A 20,737-nucleotide genomic window follows, 5' to 3' on the forward strand; every position below is an offset into this window, starting at 1 on the left:
TATTGGGTATTCTGGTAATGACTTTATGTTATAATGTATAATAATAATGATGGATGTTGCAAATTTGCAACAACAGGCATACAGGTCAATTTGGTAAGTTGCATATTTGAGTCAGAGATTGTAGCATATATGCGACGATGGGCGTTAAGGGGTTAAGAAGATCCTCCAGCTGTTGTCGCAAGCGTTACGCTCTAGCACATTATAGTATATATGCACTGATAATTTCTAGCAATGACTGAACCGAGACCAATAGAAATATTGAAACTCTGATATATAACCATACCTAAAATGATAACAATTTCACAAAAAAAAAAACACTTTTTAATTTTGATGGTTATGTTACACTTTGGCTTCATTATTTTGAGCTAAGCCTTTATGCCTGGAAACTATCAAAACTCAGAGCAACTCAAAATCCTTCTGTTACATTACGATACAGTATTGCCTACATGATAAACATATGAACAGTTTGGTGTGGAGCAAAATATGTTTTCCACATGGTTTTTTCTAGATTTTTGACAAACTATTGCAATATAGTGTAGTGATGTGACTCTTGTACATATTAATTCACTATTTCACTAGAATTCATTTAAAAAATTTACTCATATCTGCCCTGGCCAGATATTTTAGAAAAATGTTTAACCAACAGTTAGATCCTCTGTAAACTACAGAGGATCTTCAAACAGCACAAAATCCCAGTTTACTTTAAACCTGTTAACACCCTTGAGACAGAAATTAGTTCACCCTAAGGACAGGATCCCTAGTTACCAACAGAGCAATGTGTGTATTCTATCAGATGTCGGAAACTGTGACGAACACTACATAGGTGAGACTAAGCAGGCCATTAGACAAAAGGCTATACCAGCACCGCAGAGAGGGCGCCAGTGGACCTCAGTCTGCAGTTCATCTCCACCTTAAAGACACTAACCACACGTTTGAGGACAAGGAAATTAAAATCTTAGCCAGAGAGAAGAAATGGTTTGAGAGAGGGGTGAAGGAGGCATTGTATGTGAAACGGTTGAAACCCAGCCTTAACCGGGGAGGGGGTCTGAGGACCGCTTGTCCCCTGTTTACAATGGGGTACTCAGGTCAAAGCAGTTTCAGTCTTTGTTTGTAGTAATGAGTCACTCACGTCATCAGGAGACGCGTCAGGAGAGCTGTCAGGCCCATCATTAGGAGGGACAGTTGCCCTGTCATTAGGAGGGTGCTAACTAGAGAACAATAGGTGCTAATTAAAGCAATTGTTAGTCACTAGCCAATAGCAGTCTGCATCTCGGTAGGAGGGGTCTGGTTAGGTTTAAAACTCCAGCTTTTGTGGCTTCGGTTTGTGCTTCTCTACAAGGGTCAAGACAGAAGTCGGACTACGGCAAGAATTTTAGCTGAGGAAGCTTCTGCAATTTGAAGCAAAACATCCTTGCGTCAAGCAACCCAGTCCAGTCGAAGATTCAAGCTTCTCTACTATGGAAACCACCTGGACAACAGAGCCTTCACAGAAAGATGACTCTGTACATTACTGCATTCATCTTTCCCTCAATCCTGACTAGTCTTTGCACATGAGGCCCCACGATTTGACAAGAGTTTTTAATCAACAGGCTGTACAGTTAATTTATCAGTGCAGCTTTTGTGGAAACGCTGCACTCCACAGCTGTTTTTCAAAGGTTGTGTTATTCGCCAAGTATCCACAGGGTCATTATCTGTCATTTCCACAAATTTCAGAAAATTTCCCCACCTGACCATCTCAGATTTAATTTAAACAATTTTCACATTAAGGTTATGTGCTTAATAGGATATGTGCCAAGTTTTATCTTAAAAGTCTTTCCAAACCTCCACCATAACTACCAGAACCACAACTGACTGAGCGAGTGTGCTACCCTTGCTCCAAAGAACTTGGCAGTGGATGACATCAATGCTAAGCTTCTGGCCCAGCTTCCAGGACAGGCCTCCAGCTACATGTCAATTGACACAATGCCCGATCCAGAAGAGATGGTTAACTACCCATGTGAATTCCTTAACAGCCTGGCACCAGCAGGCCTCCCACCACACAGCTTGGTGCTCAAAGTTGGTGCCCCAGTCACGCTCCTGTGGAATCTCGACCGACCCAAGCTCTGTAATGGAACGCGACTCACAATTAAGAAGTTGATGTCAAGAGTCCTGGTGGCCACAGTAATGACAGGCAAGGCCAAGGGAGAAGATGTCTTTATACCAAGGATTCCACTTATCCCATCAGATATGCCATTTGAGTTTAGACATCTGCAGTTCCCAGTCAAATCCAGCTTTGCAATGTCCATCAACAAGGCTCAGGGACAGTCCCTTAAGGTGGTTGGACTGAATCTGGCAGAGCCTGTGTTCTCCCACAGCCAGTTGTATGTCGGCTGCTCCAGGGTTGGTAACCCATAATAGCTGTGCATCCACTCGCCAGGTGGCATGACAAGGAACATTGTCTATCAAGAGGCTCTTCAAAACTAATGGTCAGAAAATAGTAAGTGAATTTCAAGAAGAAATATTTCTCCATTCTAATATTTACATTTGCTGTTTAAAGCCATTTTATGTTTGTAAAATTGCAATGTAAAAACAGTGAAATACACCACTACCTCAATTATGATTCATTGATATTTACATTTACTGTTACCTATCTTTTGTGTGTAATTTGTTATAATATGTTATAAATTTGATTGCAAAACAAAGTCTGCATGAAGGACTTCAAATGTGTTTGTCTTTTAACCAAGTATTTCCACTTACTTTGGGGAGTCCACCTCTTATAGTTCTGCTGGACAAACGTTAGCCCATTAAATATTACATCTGTAAGACATCAGCATTACAAAAACAAATGTTGGGCAGTTGTTTTGATTAAATGATTGGCATTCGGCCTATGTCTAAAACAGGTTAACCTGGGCAGCGCCGGGTACCCCAGCTAGTGTATGTGTGTGTATATATATATATATAAATAAATGTATTGTAATGGTTTTAGGAGCTGCACTGTGCTGAACACAACAGCAGCTCGCTCAGCAGCGCAGCTTGAACAGATCAGATCTGTGTAACTTTCAACACTAATATTTGGGAATGTGTGTGTGTCAGAGTAAGTTTAATACTTTCCTGACACAGTTTAATATAAATTAATTGTACTAGCTCGATATCCAGGTCAGAATAGCATTTCAACACGTATTTTGCGAGCGTTTTTCTGAGTGTGTTCAGTCGCAAATCCACATTGAAAATGCGAGAACTTCGTCAATATTTTGCCTGGTTAGGCGATGTCATGTCGCTGTCCATGAAGGGACATTTACGTTTAGTTGGTAGCACGGACGTTCAGATTCTAGTTCTCATGTATTAACCTCTTTGGCTAGGACACGTCTCTGGGCACGATCTACCATGGAGCTGCTTCACTGCTGAGGAGCCCAGCTGCTACAGAAGGCTAAGGGGACACACACACAGGGGACACAGCAGATAAATGGTTAATTTCGAGGTGCAGGGATGGACTGCTTATCTGCCTGGGTGGTTACCTTTCAGGAACCAAATCAGTTCCATATTGTGATGGACCCAGCTTAGTGCAGCACTAGCGCATGCTCCCAGACCTGACCTCAGTTAATTACAAAACACCATTTGAAAAATCAATGTCAGTATTATTGAAGATATTAGAAAAGAGGCCACAGGAGCTGACTGATCACAAATTTGCATATTTAGAGGCTGTTAATACCACTGAGTCGCACAGGTCAACTGTGTATTTCACATCCCTCAACAACGGCAACAAAATAACTGACTTTTTTGTCCATGTTGACAATGTGGCATACCTCCAAGGGCTGGTTTAAAAAGAGAAAAAAGAAAAAAAAAACAGAAATCAACTTTTTTTCCAGAGAAGTCATGATGGTTGTTTTTTTTTTTTTAATTTAAATTAACTTTTACCGATTTAAATGGACCTTTTTTTAATTTATTTTAGGCTTTATAAACGTGACTGTACAAATAATATCATTCGTTATAAACTTTGCTGACATGTTAAAACATATAGGTACATACAACATGTACAAGTACCATTAATTAATGGTACTGATTTCATATATCGGTGATGTTTTAAGTACTGATTTCTAAAAAAAAAAATCATTTTTGATGATTTTTTTTTTCGCAGCAATTTAAATAATACCAACCCTGCATACCTCAAATACGCAGAACTACAGTTCCCAGTCATATGTTCCAAATATCTGAAAATACTAATCTTGAAATTTTTTTTTTTTTTTTTTTTTTTTTTTTTTTTTTTTTTTTTAAACATAGGCTAAAACTATTTGCTATCACATGGAACTTTTTCTTTCAATTCAGTTTTCAGATTTTGGTGGGAATTACTTTTATTACTTTTACTTTTTACCCCACTTAGCTCTTTAACCCTTGCATCAAACTGCAAGCTGCACTCAGTTTAACGATGCTTTATGTTAATGTTTCATCATAACCGAGTTCTCTGAAAGTGACTGTACTGAGCTCCTCATAAAATAACAAAATTAGAGAAACCTGTGATACATTACTGAAGCATGGACTTGAATGGATCATATATCAAATTTTGAAATACAGCAAAACTCACCTAAACATCATTGTATAAACCCGATATTCATATTGACTGGACAAAAGCAAAATTTCCAATGCTTTTGTATGGTTTTCCATGTAATAAACACTGTATATGACAGATTTTGTAGAATGGATTTTCGCTCACATCACACAAAATGTCCTGCCCCATCATAATGTATTCCCATTAAAAACCCCTAACATATACCAGACAGAGCAGTCTGAATGTGCCCAGTACAGCTCCTTTCACACCGGTGCAAACATTGAGCTGCGTATTGTGTCATACTGTCTACGCTGAGTTGAGCAGCTCTACGCCCACTTTAAGCAGCTCTACGTCAAGTTTTTTCTCCCTACGCAACAGTACGCTGAGGACTACATGTATACAAGGTTGGGTAGGATTACTTTGAAAGAATACATGTGGATTACATGTATGTATGCAAATACTTTTGAATTACATTTCAAAGTAATCCTACCCAACCCTGCGTGTATAGGATGGAAAAAATTAAACGCAGAAACTACGCAGTTTTAAGCAAGTCTGTGCAACACGACGCTCCTGTACACATCCAAAAACTGAGTGCGTGCATCCAGAGCAAATCAGCTGGAAAACATGATCACGCAGCCGCAGCACCTCTGTGTGCTCAGAACAGCTGATCTAACTGATGGACGTGTGTGTGCTCAGAACAGGTAATCGAACCTCAACTCACAAATCCAGAAACAGAATAGAAACAGCAAGTCAGTTGCTTGCTCTCTCTCTGTCGCTCTCTCAGGCCAGACTCTTTAAATTAGAAGTGCCGTCTCTGCATGTCGGTGTGCTCATCAGACACACTGATTGATCAGGTGTGATCAAACTTGAATAAGTGCTGTGACTCTTTAAAATAAAAGCGCTGTCGCTGCATGTCGGTGCGATCATCAGACGCCCTGATCGATCAGGTCTGATCAAACCTGAATAAGCACAGTGACTCTTTAGTTTAGTTTTTCAAACTGTGCTTAAACAAGGGACCTAAATGGGGCTGGGCATAGTTCAAGGCCGGTGATTACTAACAAAATGCTTCTTGTTGCCTGCACTGTCATAAATAAAAACAAAAAAAATTGATTGATTTTGTATTTAATACTAACATGTTCTGTAATTGTGTATTTAACTAACCACTGTTTACTGTTTAAGTACTCTGGCAAAATAATTTCCTTCAGGAAAAATAAAGTTGATCTTTTTCTTTATGGTGTTAAGTTAAGTTTCACACATATCCCTGGGTGTGATGAACCAAACCGTTTTAGAGCAGAGCCTTCTGTGGGGCTGAGAACCTAAACTACAGACACCGCAAAAAGCTCTGATTTGTCACTTTTACGATTTCTTCCTTCCTCTCCTGTCATATTTTAAAGGTTTTGCAGGGCACATGCTGATTACATTTCAATCATGGATCAAATACGTTTGGCAGATAAGTCCACAAATATGACAAACTTTACAACACAGAGTTGGAAAAGAAGCTCAAATGACCCACAATTTATGGAGGAAAATTGTTCGTACTGTAGGTTTGGAGGATGATGATTGTATAAAGAAGTGGCACTCGTTGAGAGACAAATTAATCCAGAAAAGGCCGCTGTTCTTGCTGCAAATTGCATAAAGACGCGACGGAGAACTTTAAAAAGAGTTACTCACACATCAATCAATCAACTTTTTTCTTATATAGCGCCAAATCACAACAAACAGTTGCCCCAAGGCGCTCCACATTGTAAGGCAAGGCCATACAATAATTATGAAAAACCCCAACGGTCAAAACGACCCCCTATGAGCAAGCACTTGGCCACAGTGGGAAGGAAAAACTCCCTTTTAATAGGAAGAAACCTCCAGCAGAACCAGGCTCAGGGAGGGGCAGTCTTCTGCTGAGACTGGTTGGGGCTGAGGGAAAGAACCAGGAAAAAGACATGCCGAGAAGGGGGGCAGAGATCGATCACTAATGATTAAATGCAGAGTGATGCATACGGAGCAAAAAGAGAAATCATTGCACAGCCACAGAGTTACAGAGTTGCAAAAACATAAATCCGGCTTTAGGATTTTAAGGTACCACACCGCAGATGACTTGGAAAAAAGAGCAACTCGACCAAATGTAATCTATTTAATGCATATAATGGCTGGCATTTAATTTTTAGACAAAGCTTTGGCCTCGTCATTAAATAAGGCAGGTCCCGATTCAAAGTCAGGCTTTTAATCAAGGATATACATAATTGGTGCTGGGGATTCCCCATAGATCGTTCGGTGTCTCCTGAATGTAACTAATCCGTTACACACATATAATGTATTTTGTCCGTTTTATACATATAACGTATTTTGTCAGTTTTATACATATAACGTATTTCGATTATAACAGACAAAATTTGCTGGTCCACCTGAATCCATTATATGCAAGTTTTACTGTATACACCCTAAAACTTCACATAACATATTTTAATACAATAAGTTTTTAAAAACACTTTCTCCAAGAAAGACAACTTCCCACCTTGGTTCAACTGACATAGAATCAGATCACTAAATTTTTGGTTTTGGACTCAAACAAACAAGATGAACATGTTGGCTTGGATTATTGGAACTTTATGATCATGTTTAAGTTATTTCTTTACATTTTATAGACCAAATAAGAACTCTGAAATCTACAAAATCATTTAGAATACAATTAAATTAATTTACTATTTAAAGAAAAGACATTTAAAAAAAGTTGCTAATGCCCATAAGTAAATGATTTAACAGCGACAGCGATCAGTTAAACTGACAAAAGTGAGTGGAAAATTTATACATCTGCTGCGAAATGTATATATTCAGAGCTGAAAGGAAAAGACTTGACTTGTTAGGGTTTGACAGCTGGCTAACGTCAGCGAGCGTTACTGTTAGCAACCAGTCAGTTAGCAATCAGCTAACAACTTCGCAGATGTCCTTTCTATCTAAAACCATAATACAACGTCTGCATATTTTACAAGCAAACCGGCCACACCCTGCGTGAAGCTGTTAAACATTTCAAGTCAGAAATATTAATTGTAAAAATAAAAAAAGTAGCTTGCACGTAGCAGAATTAGAAAAACCAGCTGTTCGGCTAACTAAGGGACTAGCAGTAGCTCCAGAGTGGGGACGGTCCCAGTCGTGACAAAACGCAATTCAGCGTCAAATTAAAATTCTATAAAAGCCGTACATACCGCAACTTGGATCAAATTAATAATACGACGGGAAACATTTTAAAGTACCTCAGTTTCAGCATCTTTCTCCCTCCAATCTCAGCTTCCCTTCCCCCGTACATTGGACAGTGCAGCACTGCATCCTGGGAATTGTGGTTTCCTGCAGAACTGTCACTTCATTACGTCATCTCTCTCGCGCGCGCGCGCGCGCGCGCTCTCTCTCTCTCTCTCTCTCTCTCTCTCTCTCTCTCTCTCTCTCTCTCTCTCTCTCGCTCTCTCTCTCTCTCTCTCTCTCTCTGCCCCATTTCAATTTCTTTTAATTGCTGCCATGATTGGACATATATAACGTCTGGTTTGTGTAAGAAAAAAATATTGACATTTAAAGCAAGCAACCATGGCCTTGGCGATCACCAGCATGCTGCAATTAGCAATCAAGTTTCATAAATCACATGCAAACAAAAAGTCTACTTTACACATGCCTGCCCGAACAAACCCAGACATCTCAAAATGTACGAACATTTCTATTTATACTAATATATAACACAATAACTGCAAATCATTATGTTAAGATGCCATATATCCATCTATATTCGCTTACTCCAATTCTTTCTTTCTTTCTTTAATATTTATTTCATTCATTTAAAAGAAAAACAGAAAAGCAGAAACAAAGCACCACAACACCAAAATGAAAAGGAGCAGAAAGAAGAACAAGTCTTATGATTTCTGCCCCTTTTAACAATACAATCTTTCAATATCCAGCATCATAGTCAACATTATTTAATAGATTGCATTTCTTTAACTTGTCACATACCACTGACCCATTTCATAATTTTGACCATTAATTAATAGATTACATCTCTGACAGGTTACATTTTAAACTTAAGACACTCCAAACATTATTAACAGATTACCTTTTTTTTTTTTTTTTACTTTCTTGCAGCCCACTGACTTATTTCATAGTTTCATACTTACTTAATACATCTAATTTAATACGTTTTTTAAATAATTTAAGTGACCTTAATTCTTTAATTTCTTTATTAAGATTGTTCCATAATTTTACACCATTTACTGCAATACTCCTTTCCTTTACTTTGATTCTAAATCTTGGTTTTTTAAAGACTTCTATTCCTTTCAATTTATAACTACTTACTCTTTTTTCAAACATATATTTTGAATGTTTGTTGGTAAAGTATTTTTATTAACTTGGTACATTGTTTGTAATATTTTCAAATTGACTAAATCATGAAATTTAAGTACCCTATACTTAATAAACAATGGATTAGATGGATCTCTAAAACCACTGTTACTAATCACTTTTAAAGCTCTTTTCTGCAAAATAAATAAAGGTTGTATATAGGTTGTATATGCTGATCCCCAGATTTCTACACAATAAGTTAAATATGGGACAATCAATGAACTGTACAATGTTAATAAACCATAACTATTTAATGAATATTTTACTTTATGCAAAACAGCAATGGCTTTCGCTATTTTTCCTTTTATGTAATTTATGTGTGACTTCCATGTAAGATCTTCATCAATCATGACTCCTAAAAATTTCGTTTCTTTACCCTTTGTATATCCATTCCATCTATTTGTAATGCCACATTATTTTTTTTTTCGCTCTATCATTAAACAATATAAAATTTGTCTTATTATATTTAGTGACAATCTGTTATATCAAACCAATGTTTAACTTTTCCAACTCTATATTTATCACTTGTGCTACTTCCTGTATATCTGATCCAGAGTAAAACAGCGTTGTATCATCAGCAAATAAAATGCTGCCAAGCACATTGGATACATTCACAAAATCATTGATATACAAAATAAACAGTTTGGGTCCAAGTACCGATCCTTGTGGTACTCCATAAATAATATTACACAATTCTGATTTGGTATTATTTATCTGAACAAACTGTTTTCTATTTTCTAAGTAGCTCTTTACCCACTGATGTGCAACACCTCTTATTCCATATTGTTGTAACTTGTGAAGCAATCTTGAGTGGTCGATAACATCAAAAGCCTTTTTCAGGTTGATAAAAATACTTACAAAATAATCCTTATTATCTATTGTTGTTGATATTTTCTCTATTAGTTCCATAATTGCCATAGCTGTCGAATGTTTTGTTCTAAATCCATACTGAGCATTATTTAAAATATGATGTTTCTCAATAGATTTATCCAGTCTTGTCACAAAAACCTTTTCCAGAATTTTAGAAAACTGTGGAAGTAATGATACTGGCCTGTAATTAGAAAAATTATGTTTGTCTCCATTTTTATATAATGAGACTACCTTAGCAATTTTCATTTCATCTGGAAAAATCCCAGTTGACAAAGACAGATTACAAATATAAGTAAATGGTTCAATAACAGTTTCTATTATACTTTTTACAGTCATCATGTCTAAATCTTCATGGTCAGTTGATCTTTTGCTTACACAGTTTTTTACAATATTTCTTATTTCATCTTTTTCCACATTGTCCAGGAAAATACTATTGACCGTATTTACCAGTGTATGTAATTTATGTTCTATTATTGGTTTATTTCCCACCAGACTTGATCCTACATTTGAAAAATAATCATTAAACCCATTTGCAACTTCTTTTATGTCATGTATCTCTTTATTTTCCTTAACAAAGTAATTTGGAATAGTTGCTTTCACTCCATCACTATCAATCACACTTTTTATAATTCCCCATGTTACCCTCATATTATCTTTACTCTTATTTAATTGTTCACTGTAATAATCTTTTTTTCCTAATTATTGTTAATAGTTTATTTTTATATTTTTTGTATTTATGTTCTGATTCCTTTGTTTTTAAAAAGCACCTGTATAAATAGTTTTTCTTTGCACAAGCATTTTTTATTCCCTTTGTCAGCCATGTTTTTTTTACTCTTTTCTTACTAATTTCTATTAATTTACAATTTTTATTGTATGATTTTATCAATATTTTCATAAATGAGTTATATGCTACATTAACATCACTGACATAAACTTCTTCCCAATTTTGATTTTTAAGGTCATATTTTAATGCCTCTAAGGCTTTTACTGACTTATCTCTTTTAAAAGTTATAACAGTTTTTTTTTGTTGTACCTATTTTTATATTTAAATATTGAAAAAAATTGGTAAATGATCGCTAATATCTGTCATGAAGATCCCATTCTTGATAATTTCATCTGTTCTGTTTGTAAATATATTGTCGATTACCGTTGCACTTTGCGATGTAATTCTGGTTGGTTTTGTTATCAAGGGGAATAACCCCAAACTATACACTGAGTTCACAAAATCACTTAATCTTTGGCAACTGGAGCTTTCTATGTTAATGTTAAAGTCCCCACACATAAAAAGCGTTTTGTTTTTAATTTGATGGAATAATTCTATTATTTTATCTGTAAATTTCACAACACAAGAATCTGGTGCTCTGTATACACAACTGATTAGAATATTCTTAGATGTTTCATGTACAAGTTCCACTGTTACAATTTCTATGACATCATTCATAATTGTCGTTTCTTCAACAATTGTACACATCAAATCTGTTTTTATATACAGAGCAATACCACCAATTAATGGTCATGGGGAGCCTGGAGCCTATCCCAGCAGTCACAGAGCGTGAGGCAGTGTACACTCTGGACAGTCAGTCTATCACAGGACCACATATAGACAGACAAACACATTCACACATGCAGACAATTTTAAGTTACAATTCACCTAACCTGCATGTCATTTTGTTGTGGGAGAAAACTGAAGCACCTGGAGGGAACCCACACAAACACATGGACAAAAAAAAAAAAAAAGCCTCAAATGAAAAGCCACCCTTCTTACAGAGGCAACAGTGTTAACCACTAATAGGAGGTTCACTCATTCTCACCTCCATCTACCAGACACCAGAAGATTCCAAAGCTGAATACGTAATAGTTTTCAATGAGTTACTGGTGGAAGTTCTCTGAACCTCACTGTCTCACAGAAGGTTTTTATTTGTCTGGGCTTTTCCCTGTGATAGGGCACTGCAGTCTCGTTTGACCCCTACGTGCTATCGCAAGATTTGACCACTTACGGGGACCTCCACTAGAGTAAACTCCTATTTTGGATCATGATGGCATCTTTTATAACGCGTGCAATGGCCATGAAATAACACAAAGACTGACAGGACTATCAAGTTGGTGGTGAAGACTTGTTGATCATAATGTGGTTCTGTTGGCCACTGGAGGCCACTGTTGCTTGTTAAAGAACATCATTTTGTTGTATTTCAAATGATTTACTACTGCATTTCATTATTTCTACAACTTATAAACTGATACCTATAAACTAAAAAGTTGATGGACTGAGTCCAAAATGTTGCTGAGCAAGACATGACAACCAATCCTAAAATGATTCTGGGCTCAAATGGTTAAGTCAGAGACAGGCTTCAGGAAGAGCATCTGGTTGTAATAATAATAATAATGATAAACCTTAAAAACAAAAAGGGCCAAGATCATAAATGCACATCAAAAGAAGTGGGGGGTTGTGTCAAAGAAGAGGAACTGAACTCAATGAAATAATGGGTTCCAGGTTCTCACCAGTTCTAACTGTACTGCTAATCTTGTGGGAAGAACCTTTGTGAGAGTCAAAAACAAATGCAGGAAAATGTGAAGTGCAATAAAATGCGAATAAAATTTATATGTACATAGACACACACACACACACACACGCACACACACACACACACACACACACACACACATATATATATACGGACACTAAACAAAAATATAAATGCAAAATTTTTGTTTTTGCTCCCATTTTTCATGAGCTGAACTCAAAGTTCTAAAATATTTTCTACACAAAAGCTCTATTTCTCTCACATATTGTTCACAAATCAGTCTAAATCTGTGTGAGCACTTCTCCATTGAGATAATCCATCTCACCTCACAGGTGTGGCATATCAAGATGCTGATTAGACAGCATGATTATTACACAATTTACCAGCAAATTTGATTCAAATATTATCTACAGTGCGCTCAAACATTCTGCAACACTTAATCTTTACCTAGAAATGCACAAACAAATTCTCAAAAAGCGTTTCTGTTCCCCTTTAAATTCACTTATTTTGACATCATCGTCGCTCTCAGCTGACAGCGCCATTATTGACACCTACGCAGCAACGCAATCAGAGCGCGGAGTAATACATCAAATGTGAAACGGTCGAATACTTTACCACCGTCTACTAGACATTTTATGGCCTGAAATCGCACACGATTAACCAATCAGATATGCGGAACAAATGTAATCGGATTAGAGTTAGTCTTGTTCACCTTCTCGATTCTTGTTTGTGTTTTCCCCGTTTGAATATTTATTCTTTATTCTAATTTTTGTGATTGTCTTTTTGTGCAGTCCGCAGCAACCACCAACTTCATTAGCCACCTCGATTCCTACATCTGCAGCCCGTCCTCCAGTGCCTTCACCTCCTGGTCTCCACCACACACACCAGTGTAAACTGTTCTTTATCATTCCTGCCTCATTGCACTTGAGTCTGTTTCAGTTCCTGCTCCTCTTGCAATGTGTATACAGTTGTGATCAAAAGTTTACATAACCTGGCAGAAGTTTTGATTTATATCAATATGAATAACACAAAAACTTTTTTTCCACTCATGGTTAGTGGGTGTGTGAAGCCATTCATTCATTGTCAAACAACTGTGTTTATTCTTTTTAAATCGTAATGACAACAGAAAATACTGGTGACTCTAAATTGACCGTAGGTTTGAATGTTTTGTTTGATATGTGCCACTGCGACAGACTGGTGTACTGTCCAGGGTGTACCCCGCTTCACAACCTATGACTGCTGGGATAGGCTCCAGCCCCCCTCTAACCCTCAATTGGAGTAAGTGGGTATAGAAAATGTTTGGATTGTGTATGAAAAAATAATGAATATTTAATCAAATCAAATAACCAAAATATTGAACAACTACTGCACAAAGGCCTTCCTTCCTATTGTGGGGGAAAACAGATATAGAATGTACGCATGGCAGCAATTTTGACACCTGATGAGCTTACAGCAAAATCGTAATTTTTACAGCAACGCTTGTTTATACCACGTCACACTAGAGGCCAAATGAGCCCGAATGCCATCCAAATGAAAATTTGAGGTATACTCTGGCAATGTCGATCCTGCCGGTATTGTTGTGTGGGCCTCTGAAGAGGAGGTACTGCTGGCCCACCACCAGAGGGCGCCCTGCCTGAAGTGTGGGCTTCAGGCACGAGAGGGCGCATCCGCCACAGGGGAGCAACTGGGAGTGACAGCTGTCATTCATCATCAACGCCAGCTGTCACTCATCAACCACCACCACCATAAAAGCCGGGCAGCATCTCCACCTCGCTGCCGAGATATTGTCTACCCGACAGGTAAACACAGCCTTTGAACACGAATTGTTCAGCTAAACGTAAGACAGTTGTAACGTCTTTACTTCTGTGTTTAACTACGTTAAATTCTGAGTTTGCAGACGTACCTTTGTACACGAGAGTTTGTAGGTGTGTTTGGGAAGTTGGCGTTCTCCGCTCCTCATCCCAGACTCCGCTAGTGTGACATTTGGATTCTGCACGAACTCTTGGGATAATTGTGATTAGGAGGTGGAGGTATTCCACCAGAAGAGAACTGTGCTGTGCTGACTGTTGGCTGGGTGTTCACGCACCCACCATCATCTGTCTGTTCTTCCTGCCAGCAGTACCAAGTCTGACAGCTGAAGACGGTGGCCACCTGGGGACTCAGGACTTGGCGGCTCTGGTGTGCTTCAGATCCGCTGGCAGTGGAAATCGTGTGGGATCCGGCTCTTCTCTGGACAGACGTCTTCTATCCTCACGCCTGCCCGCACGTCACCTTTGTATATTTGGCTGTATTACAAAATCTGCAATTGTCTGTATTTCGTTGTGCACATTTCACAACGGTAAAGTGTTATACTTTTGGTTCATCCATTGTCCGTTCATTACCGCCCCCTGTTGTGGGTCCGTGTCCCTACACTTTCCCAACAGGTATGTCCCAATTGTGCCACTGGATGAGCCGCACTGCAACCCCTGTGCATCCAAGGACATATTGTAATGAGCAAGGTCTGTGGCAGGCATTCATTTTGTGAATCAGATGTGAGCATTGCCTTGATACGCCTGAGAACCGCGGAGCAGTGTGCACATCTGAGCGCTGTGTCACATCCATAATAACCATAATATTACAGATACACTGTCATTCCCTCTTATGGATTAGATAAAGTATCTGTGATATTATGTTCATCATAGCTGTAACACCATGCACAGCTGCACTACAGTGAGTCAAAGCTTCGTGATGCTGCAGCGCAGCAGTGTATCTGACCTTGGAGTCACAACCATAATAAACATATTAAAACAAGTACACCATCTAACTAAACATGGAAACAGATGATAAAATATATGACATAGACACCAATATTGATGAAAGTATATTTGACTTGACTACAATTGGTTGTGAGTATTATACGGAAAAACAGTTAAATAGTGAAAAAATGATTCAAGATACCACGTCACTCATACATATAAACATTCGAAGCTTGTACTATAAAATGTCAAAAATAAGATTATTTAAACCAGTTTAAAAATAGATTCAGCATTGTTGCAATCACAGAATCTTGGCTTAAACATGACCTCATGGCTGATGTTCAAATGGAGGGATATGAGTTATATTTTGTAAATAGAAGAGGAAAAAAAGGTGGAGGTATTGCTTTGTACATAAAAACAGATCTGACATGTAAAATTGTAGAAGAAATGACAATTATAGATGATGTCATAGAAATTGTGACAGTGGAAATTGTACATGAAACATCTAAAAATATTCTAATCAGTTGTGTATACAGAGCACCAGACTCTTGTGTTGTGAAATTTACAGATAAAATAATAGAATTATTCCATCAAATCAAAAACAAAACACTCTTTATGTGTGGATACTTTAATGTTAATGTGGAAAGCTCCAGTTGCCAAAGAGTAAGTGATTTTGTGAATTCAATGAATAGCTTGGGTTTATTCCCCTTGATAACAAAACCAACCAGAATTACATCGCAAAGTGCAACTGCAATTGACAATATATTCACAAATAGAACAGATGAAATTATTAAGAATGGGATATTGATGACAGATCTCAGTGATCATTTACCTGTTTTTTCAATATTTAAATATAAAAATAGGTACAAAAAACTGTTATAAACTTTAAAAGAGATCAGTCATTAAAAGCCTTAGAGGCATTAAATTATGATCTTACAAATCAAAATTGGGAAGAGGTTTATGTCGGTGACGTTAATGTAGCATATAGTTCATTCATGAAAATACTGATGAAATCATATAATAAAAATTGTAAATTAATAAAAACTAGTAAGAAAAGAGTAAATAAACCATGGCTGACCAAAGGAATAAAAAACGCTTGTGTAAAGAAAAACTATTTATATAAGTGCTTTTTAAAAATGCAAACAAAGGAAACAGAACACAGATACAAAAAATATAAAAATAAGCTATTGACAATAATTAGGAAACCAAAAAAAAAGATTATTATAGTGAACAATTGAATAAGAGTAAAGATAATATGAGGGCAACATGTGGAATTATAAAAAGTGTGATGGAAAGTGACGGAGTGAAATCAACTTTTCCGAATTACCTTGTCAAGGAAAATAAAGAGATAAATGATATAAAAGAAGTTGTAAATGAGTTTAATGATTATTTCTCAAAGGTCTGGTGGGAAATAAACCAATAGTAGAAGATAAATTAAATACAATTGTAAATACGGTCAATAGTATTTTCCTTGACAATGTGGAAAAAGATGAAATAAGGAATATTGTAAAAACCTGTGTAAGCAAAAGATCAACTGACTATGAAGATTTAGACATGATGACTGTAAAAAGTATAATAGAAACTGTTATTGAACCATTCACTTACATTTGTAATCTGTCTGTCAACAGGAATTTTCCCAGACGAAATGAAAATTGCCAAGGTAGTCCCATTATATAAAAATGGAGACAAACATAACGTTTCAAATTACAGGCCAGTGTCATTGCTTCCACAGTTTTCTAAAATTATGGAAAAGGTTTTTGTGACAAGGTTGGATAAATTCATTGAGAAACATCATATTTTAAATAATGCTCAGTATGGATTCAGAACAAAACATTCGACAGCTATGGCAATTATGGAATTAACAGAGAAAATATCAACATCAATGGATAATAAGGATTATATGGTAAGTGTTTTTATTGACTTGAAAAAAGCTTTTGATGTTATAGCTCATTCAAGATTGCTTCACAAGTTACAACAATATGGAATAAGAGGGATTGCACATCAGTGGGTAAAAAGCTACTTAGAAAATAGAAAACAGTTTGTTCAGATAAATAACACTAAATCAGAATTGTGTAATATTATGTGTGGTGGTGTGTGGGCCGCTGAAGAGGAGGTACTGCTGGCCCACCACCACCAGAGGGCGCCCTGCTTGAAGTGCGGGCTTCAAGCACGAGAGGGCGTCAGGGCGTCGGAGCAACAGAGAGTGACAGCTGTCACTCATCAACAGCACCAGCTGTCACTCATTCTACTATCATCATCCACATCACCATAAAAGCCGGACTGCAACTCCACCTCCCCGCCGAGAAATCAGCTACCACTCAGGTAACCTTCTCTGCTGTGATTTATTGAATATTGTTCTGTGTGCAGCCGTTCGCCCTGTGGATACAGTCTTCTGCTGGATTGGCGTACAGTGTGGGTTGCGACGTCTTCGCCTCTCACTCCTTCCAGAGAAGCGACTGACAGGAGCTGCACGGGTGTTTCTGTTTCTGGAGGTGGAGGTTCTCCCTCCCGGAGGAACTAAGTACGGAGAGATTGCTGGGTGTGTATCCACACACCCACCATTAACTGTTTCTGTTGCTGCCAGCAGTACCAGGTCTGACAGCTGGAGACGGTGGCCACCTGGAATCCAGGACTTGGCGGCTCCGGTGTTCTTCAGATCCGTTGGCGGTGGAAGCCGTGTGGGATCTGGCTCTTCTCTGGACAGACGTCTTCTATCCTCGAGCCTGCCCACACGTCACCTTGTGTATGATTGACTGTACTCCTCAACTGCAATTGTCTGTATTTCGTTGTGCAATTCACAACATTAAATTGTTACTTTTTGGCTTAATCCATTGTCCGTTCATTACCGCCCCCTGTTGTGGGTCCGTGTCACTACACTTTCCCAACAGGATTTCTCAGCCAATGTCATGGATCCCGAGGGGCGTCAACCTCCGCTTGAACAGCCAATGGAAGAGCAAGGTGCACAGGCGCCAGCAGGAGGCGTGTTAGGTGAGCTGCAGCACATCTTAACCGCTTTCACTGCTCGGTTGGACTTGGTAACCGAGCAGAACGTTATTCTCAATTGGAGGATGGAGGCTCTCACCGCCAGGGTGGAAGCGTACGCTCAGGGCGCTGCTGCAGCACCTCCTCCTGCTGGTCATATGCCCGATACAGACGTTCCACTGGTTGTTCAACGACCACCCCCCCCCCCCCCCCCCATCCCCTGAAGCTTACATAAGCCCTCCGGAGCCGTACGGAGGCTGTGTCGAGACGTGCGCAGACTTCTTGATGCAGTGTGCGCTCGTCTTTGCACAGCGTCCCGTCATGTACGCATCAGACACCAGCCGGGTAGCTTATGTCATCAATTTGCTTCGAGGAGAGGTACGCGCCTGGGCTACGGCGCTCTGGGAGCAAAATTCACGGCTCCTAACGACATATACTGGGTTTGTGAGGGAGTTCAAACAGGTTTTTGATCACCCCAATAGAGGCAAGACCGCTTCAAGCGTGCTGCTGTCAATGAGACAGGGGCGTCGGAATGCAGCGGAGTATGCAGTCGACTTCCACATCGCGGCAGCGATGTCCGGCTGGAATAACATTGCACTCCGCGCCGCCTTCGTAAACGGACTGTCTCCGGTCCTGAAGGAGCACCTGCTGGCTAAGGATGAGCCGCGGGATTTTGATGAGCTTGTCGACCTGGTTATATGGTTAGACAACCGGTTAGAAGAACACCGTTGGGAGTGGGGCGAAGGGCGTGGCCGGGCGCGAGGTCCCTCTTCCTTCCGGGTCCGAAAGGGTGCCGCCGTCCCCACGCTCCACAGTCAGAGAGCTCCGTGGAGCCACAGCTCCCCCTGCTGACGAAGCTATGGACATGAGCAGGGCTAAAGTAAAATCACATGACAGACAACGGAGGCTGGCTCGCGGGGAGTGTTTTTTCTGTGGCTCTAATGAGCACATACAAAGAAACTGCCCCAAACTGTTAAACTTCAACGCCCGCCCTTAGAGACTGGGTTAAGGGTGGGTCATAACATCTACGCGGGGAAAGCCCGTAGATCAGCACGCATCCCAGTGACGATCCTTTATGGGGATCTTATCCTTCATGCTCCAGCACTGGTGGACACGGGGTCTGAAGGGAATCTGCTGGACAGCAGATGGGCCAAGGAGGTAGGGCTCCCTCTAGTGGCTCTACCTTCCCCATTGAAGGTACGGGCACTAGATGGCACCGTTCTCCCATTAATCACACACCAGACACAATCAGTGACATTGGTGGTGTCTGGAAATCACAGGGAGGAGATTGTGTTTTATTTAACACGTTCTACCTCCCGAGTCATTTGGGATTTCCATGCATGTAAAGCACAATCCCCGGATTGACTGGCCGTCTGGGGTAGTGACGCAGTGGAGCGACACCTGCCACCGGGAATGTTTAGGATCCTCGGTTCCACCCAGTGTGACAGCTAATGAGGAGGTTAAAGTCCCCCCCAATCTGTCAGCGGTGCCTGAGGAGTACCATGATCTTGCTGACGTCTTCAGCAAAGATCTGGCACTCACTCTTCCCCCGCACCGTCTGTACGATTGTGCCATTGATTTGATCCCAGGCGCTGAGTACCCGTCCAGCAGGCTGTACAACCTCTCTCGTCCTGAGCGCGAATCAATGGAGACCTACATCCGGGATTCCTTAGCTGCCGGGTTGATCCGGAACTCCACCTCCCCGATGGGTGCAGGTTTCTTTTTCGTGGGCAAAAAGGACAGCGGACTCCGTCCATGCATAGACTACAGTAGGCTGAACGAAGTCACGGTTCGCAATCAATACCCGTTACCTCTGTTGGATTCAGTGTTCACGCCCCTGCATGGAGCCCAAATATTCACCAAATTGGATCTTAGAAATGCGTACCACCTGGTTCGGATCCGGAAGGGAGACGAGTGGAAGACAGCATTCAACACCCCGTTAGGTCACTTTGAGTACCTGGTCATGCCGTTCGGCCTCACAAACGCACCCGCGATGTTCCAGGCTTTGGTAAATGACATCTTGCGGGACTTCCTGCATCGGTTTGTCTTCGTATATCTAGACGATATACTCATCTTTTCTCCGGATCCTGAGACCCATGTCAAGCATGTACGTCAGGTCCTACAGCGGTTGTTGGAGAACCGGCTGTTTGTGAAGGGCGAGAACTGCGAGTTCCACCGCACGTCTTTGTCCTTCCTGGGGTTCATAATCTCCTCCAACTCCGTCGCCCCTGATCCAGCCAAGATTGCGGCGGTGAGAGATTGGCCCCAACCAACAAGCTGTAGGAAACTGCAACAGTTCCTCGGCTTTGCAAATTTCTACAGGAGGTTCGTTAAGGGCTACAGTCAGGTAGTTAGCCCCCTGACAGCCCTGACCTCCACTAAAGTTCCCTTCACCTGGTCAGATCGGTGCGAAGCCGCGTTTAGGGAGTTGAAACGCCGGTTCTCGACTACACCAGTCCTGGTGCAGCCTGATCCAACTCGCCAGTTTATAGTTGAAGTGGATGCCTCTGACTCAGGGATAGGAGCCATGCTGTCCCAGAGCAGGGAGTGCGATAAGGTTCTCCATCCTTGTGCCTACTTTTCCGGCAGGTTGACCCCAGCTGAAAGGAACTATGACGTCGGCAATTGGGAACTTCTGGCAGTGAAGGAGGCTCTGGAGGAGTGGAGACACCTGTTGGAGGGAGCGACGGTACCATTCACGGTTTTCACGGACCATCGGAACCTGGAATACATCC

The 20,737-nt window shown here is 40.0% G+C and overlaps 1 protein-coding gene across 2 annotated transcripts in view; it reads right to left on the reverse strand.

The window, feature by feature from the left end:
* Positions 1-7,879, reverse strand: part of elmod3 (ELMO/CED-12 domain containing 3) — a 67,149-nt gene extending 59,270 nt beyond the window's left edge. For both annotated transcript variants that reach the window (XM_034169878.1, XM_034169875.1), the window contains exon 1: positions 7,768-7,879. The gene's annotated coding sequence lies outside the window, so the exon portion shown is untranslated. The remainder of the gene's footprint in view (positions 1-7,767) is intronic.
* Between the last annotated feature and the right edge of the window lie 12,858 nt (positions 7,880-20,737).

This window comes from Thalassophryne amazonica, chromosome 5, assembly GCF_902500255.1.
Source record: "Thalassophryne amazonica chromosome 5, fThaAma1.1, whole genome shotgun sequence".
NCBI lineage: Eukaryota > Metazoa > Chordata > Actinopteri > Batrachoidiformes > Batrachoididae > Thalassophryne > Thalassophryne amazonica.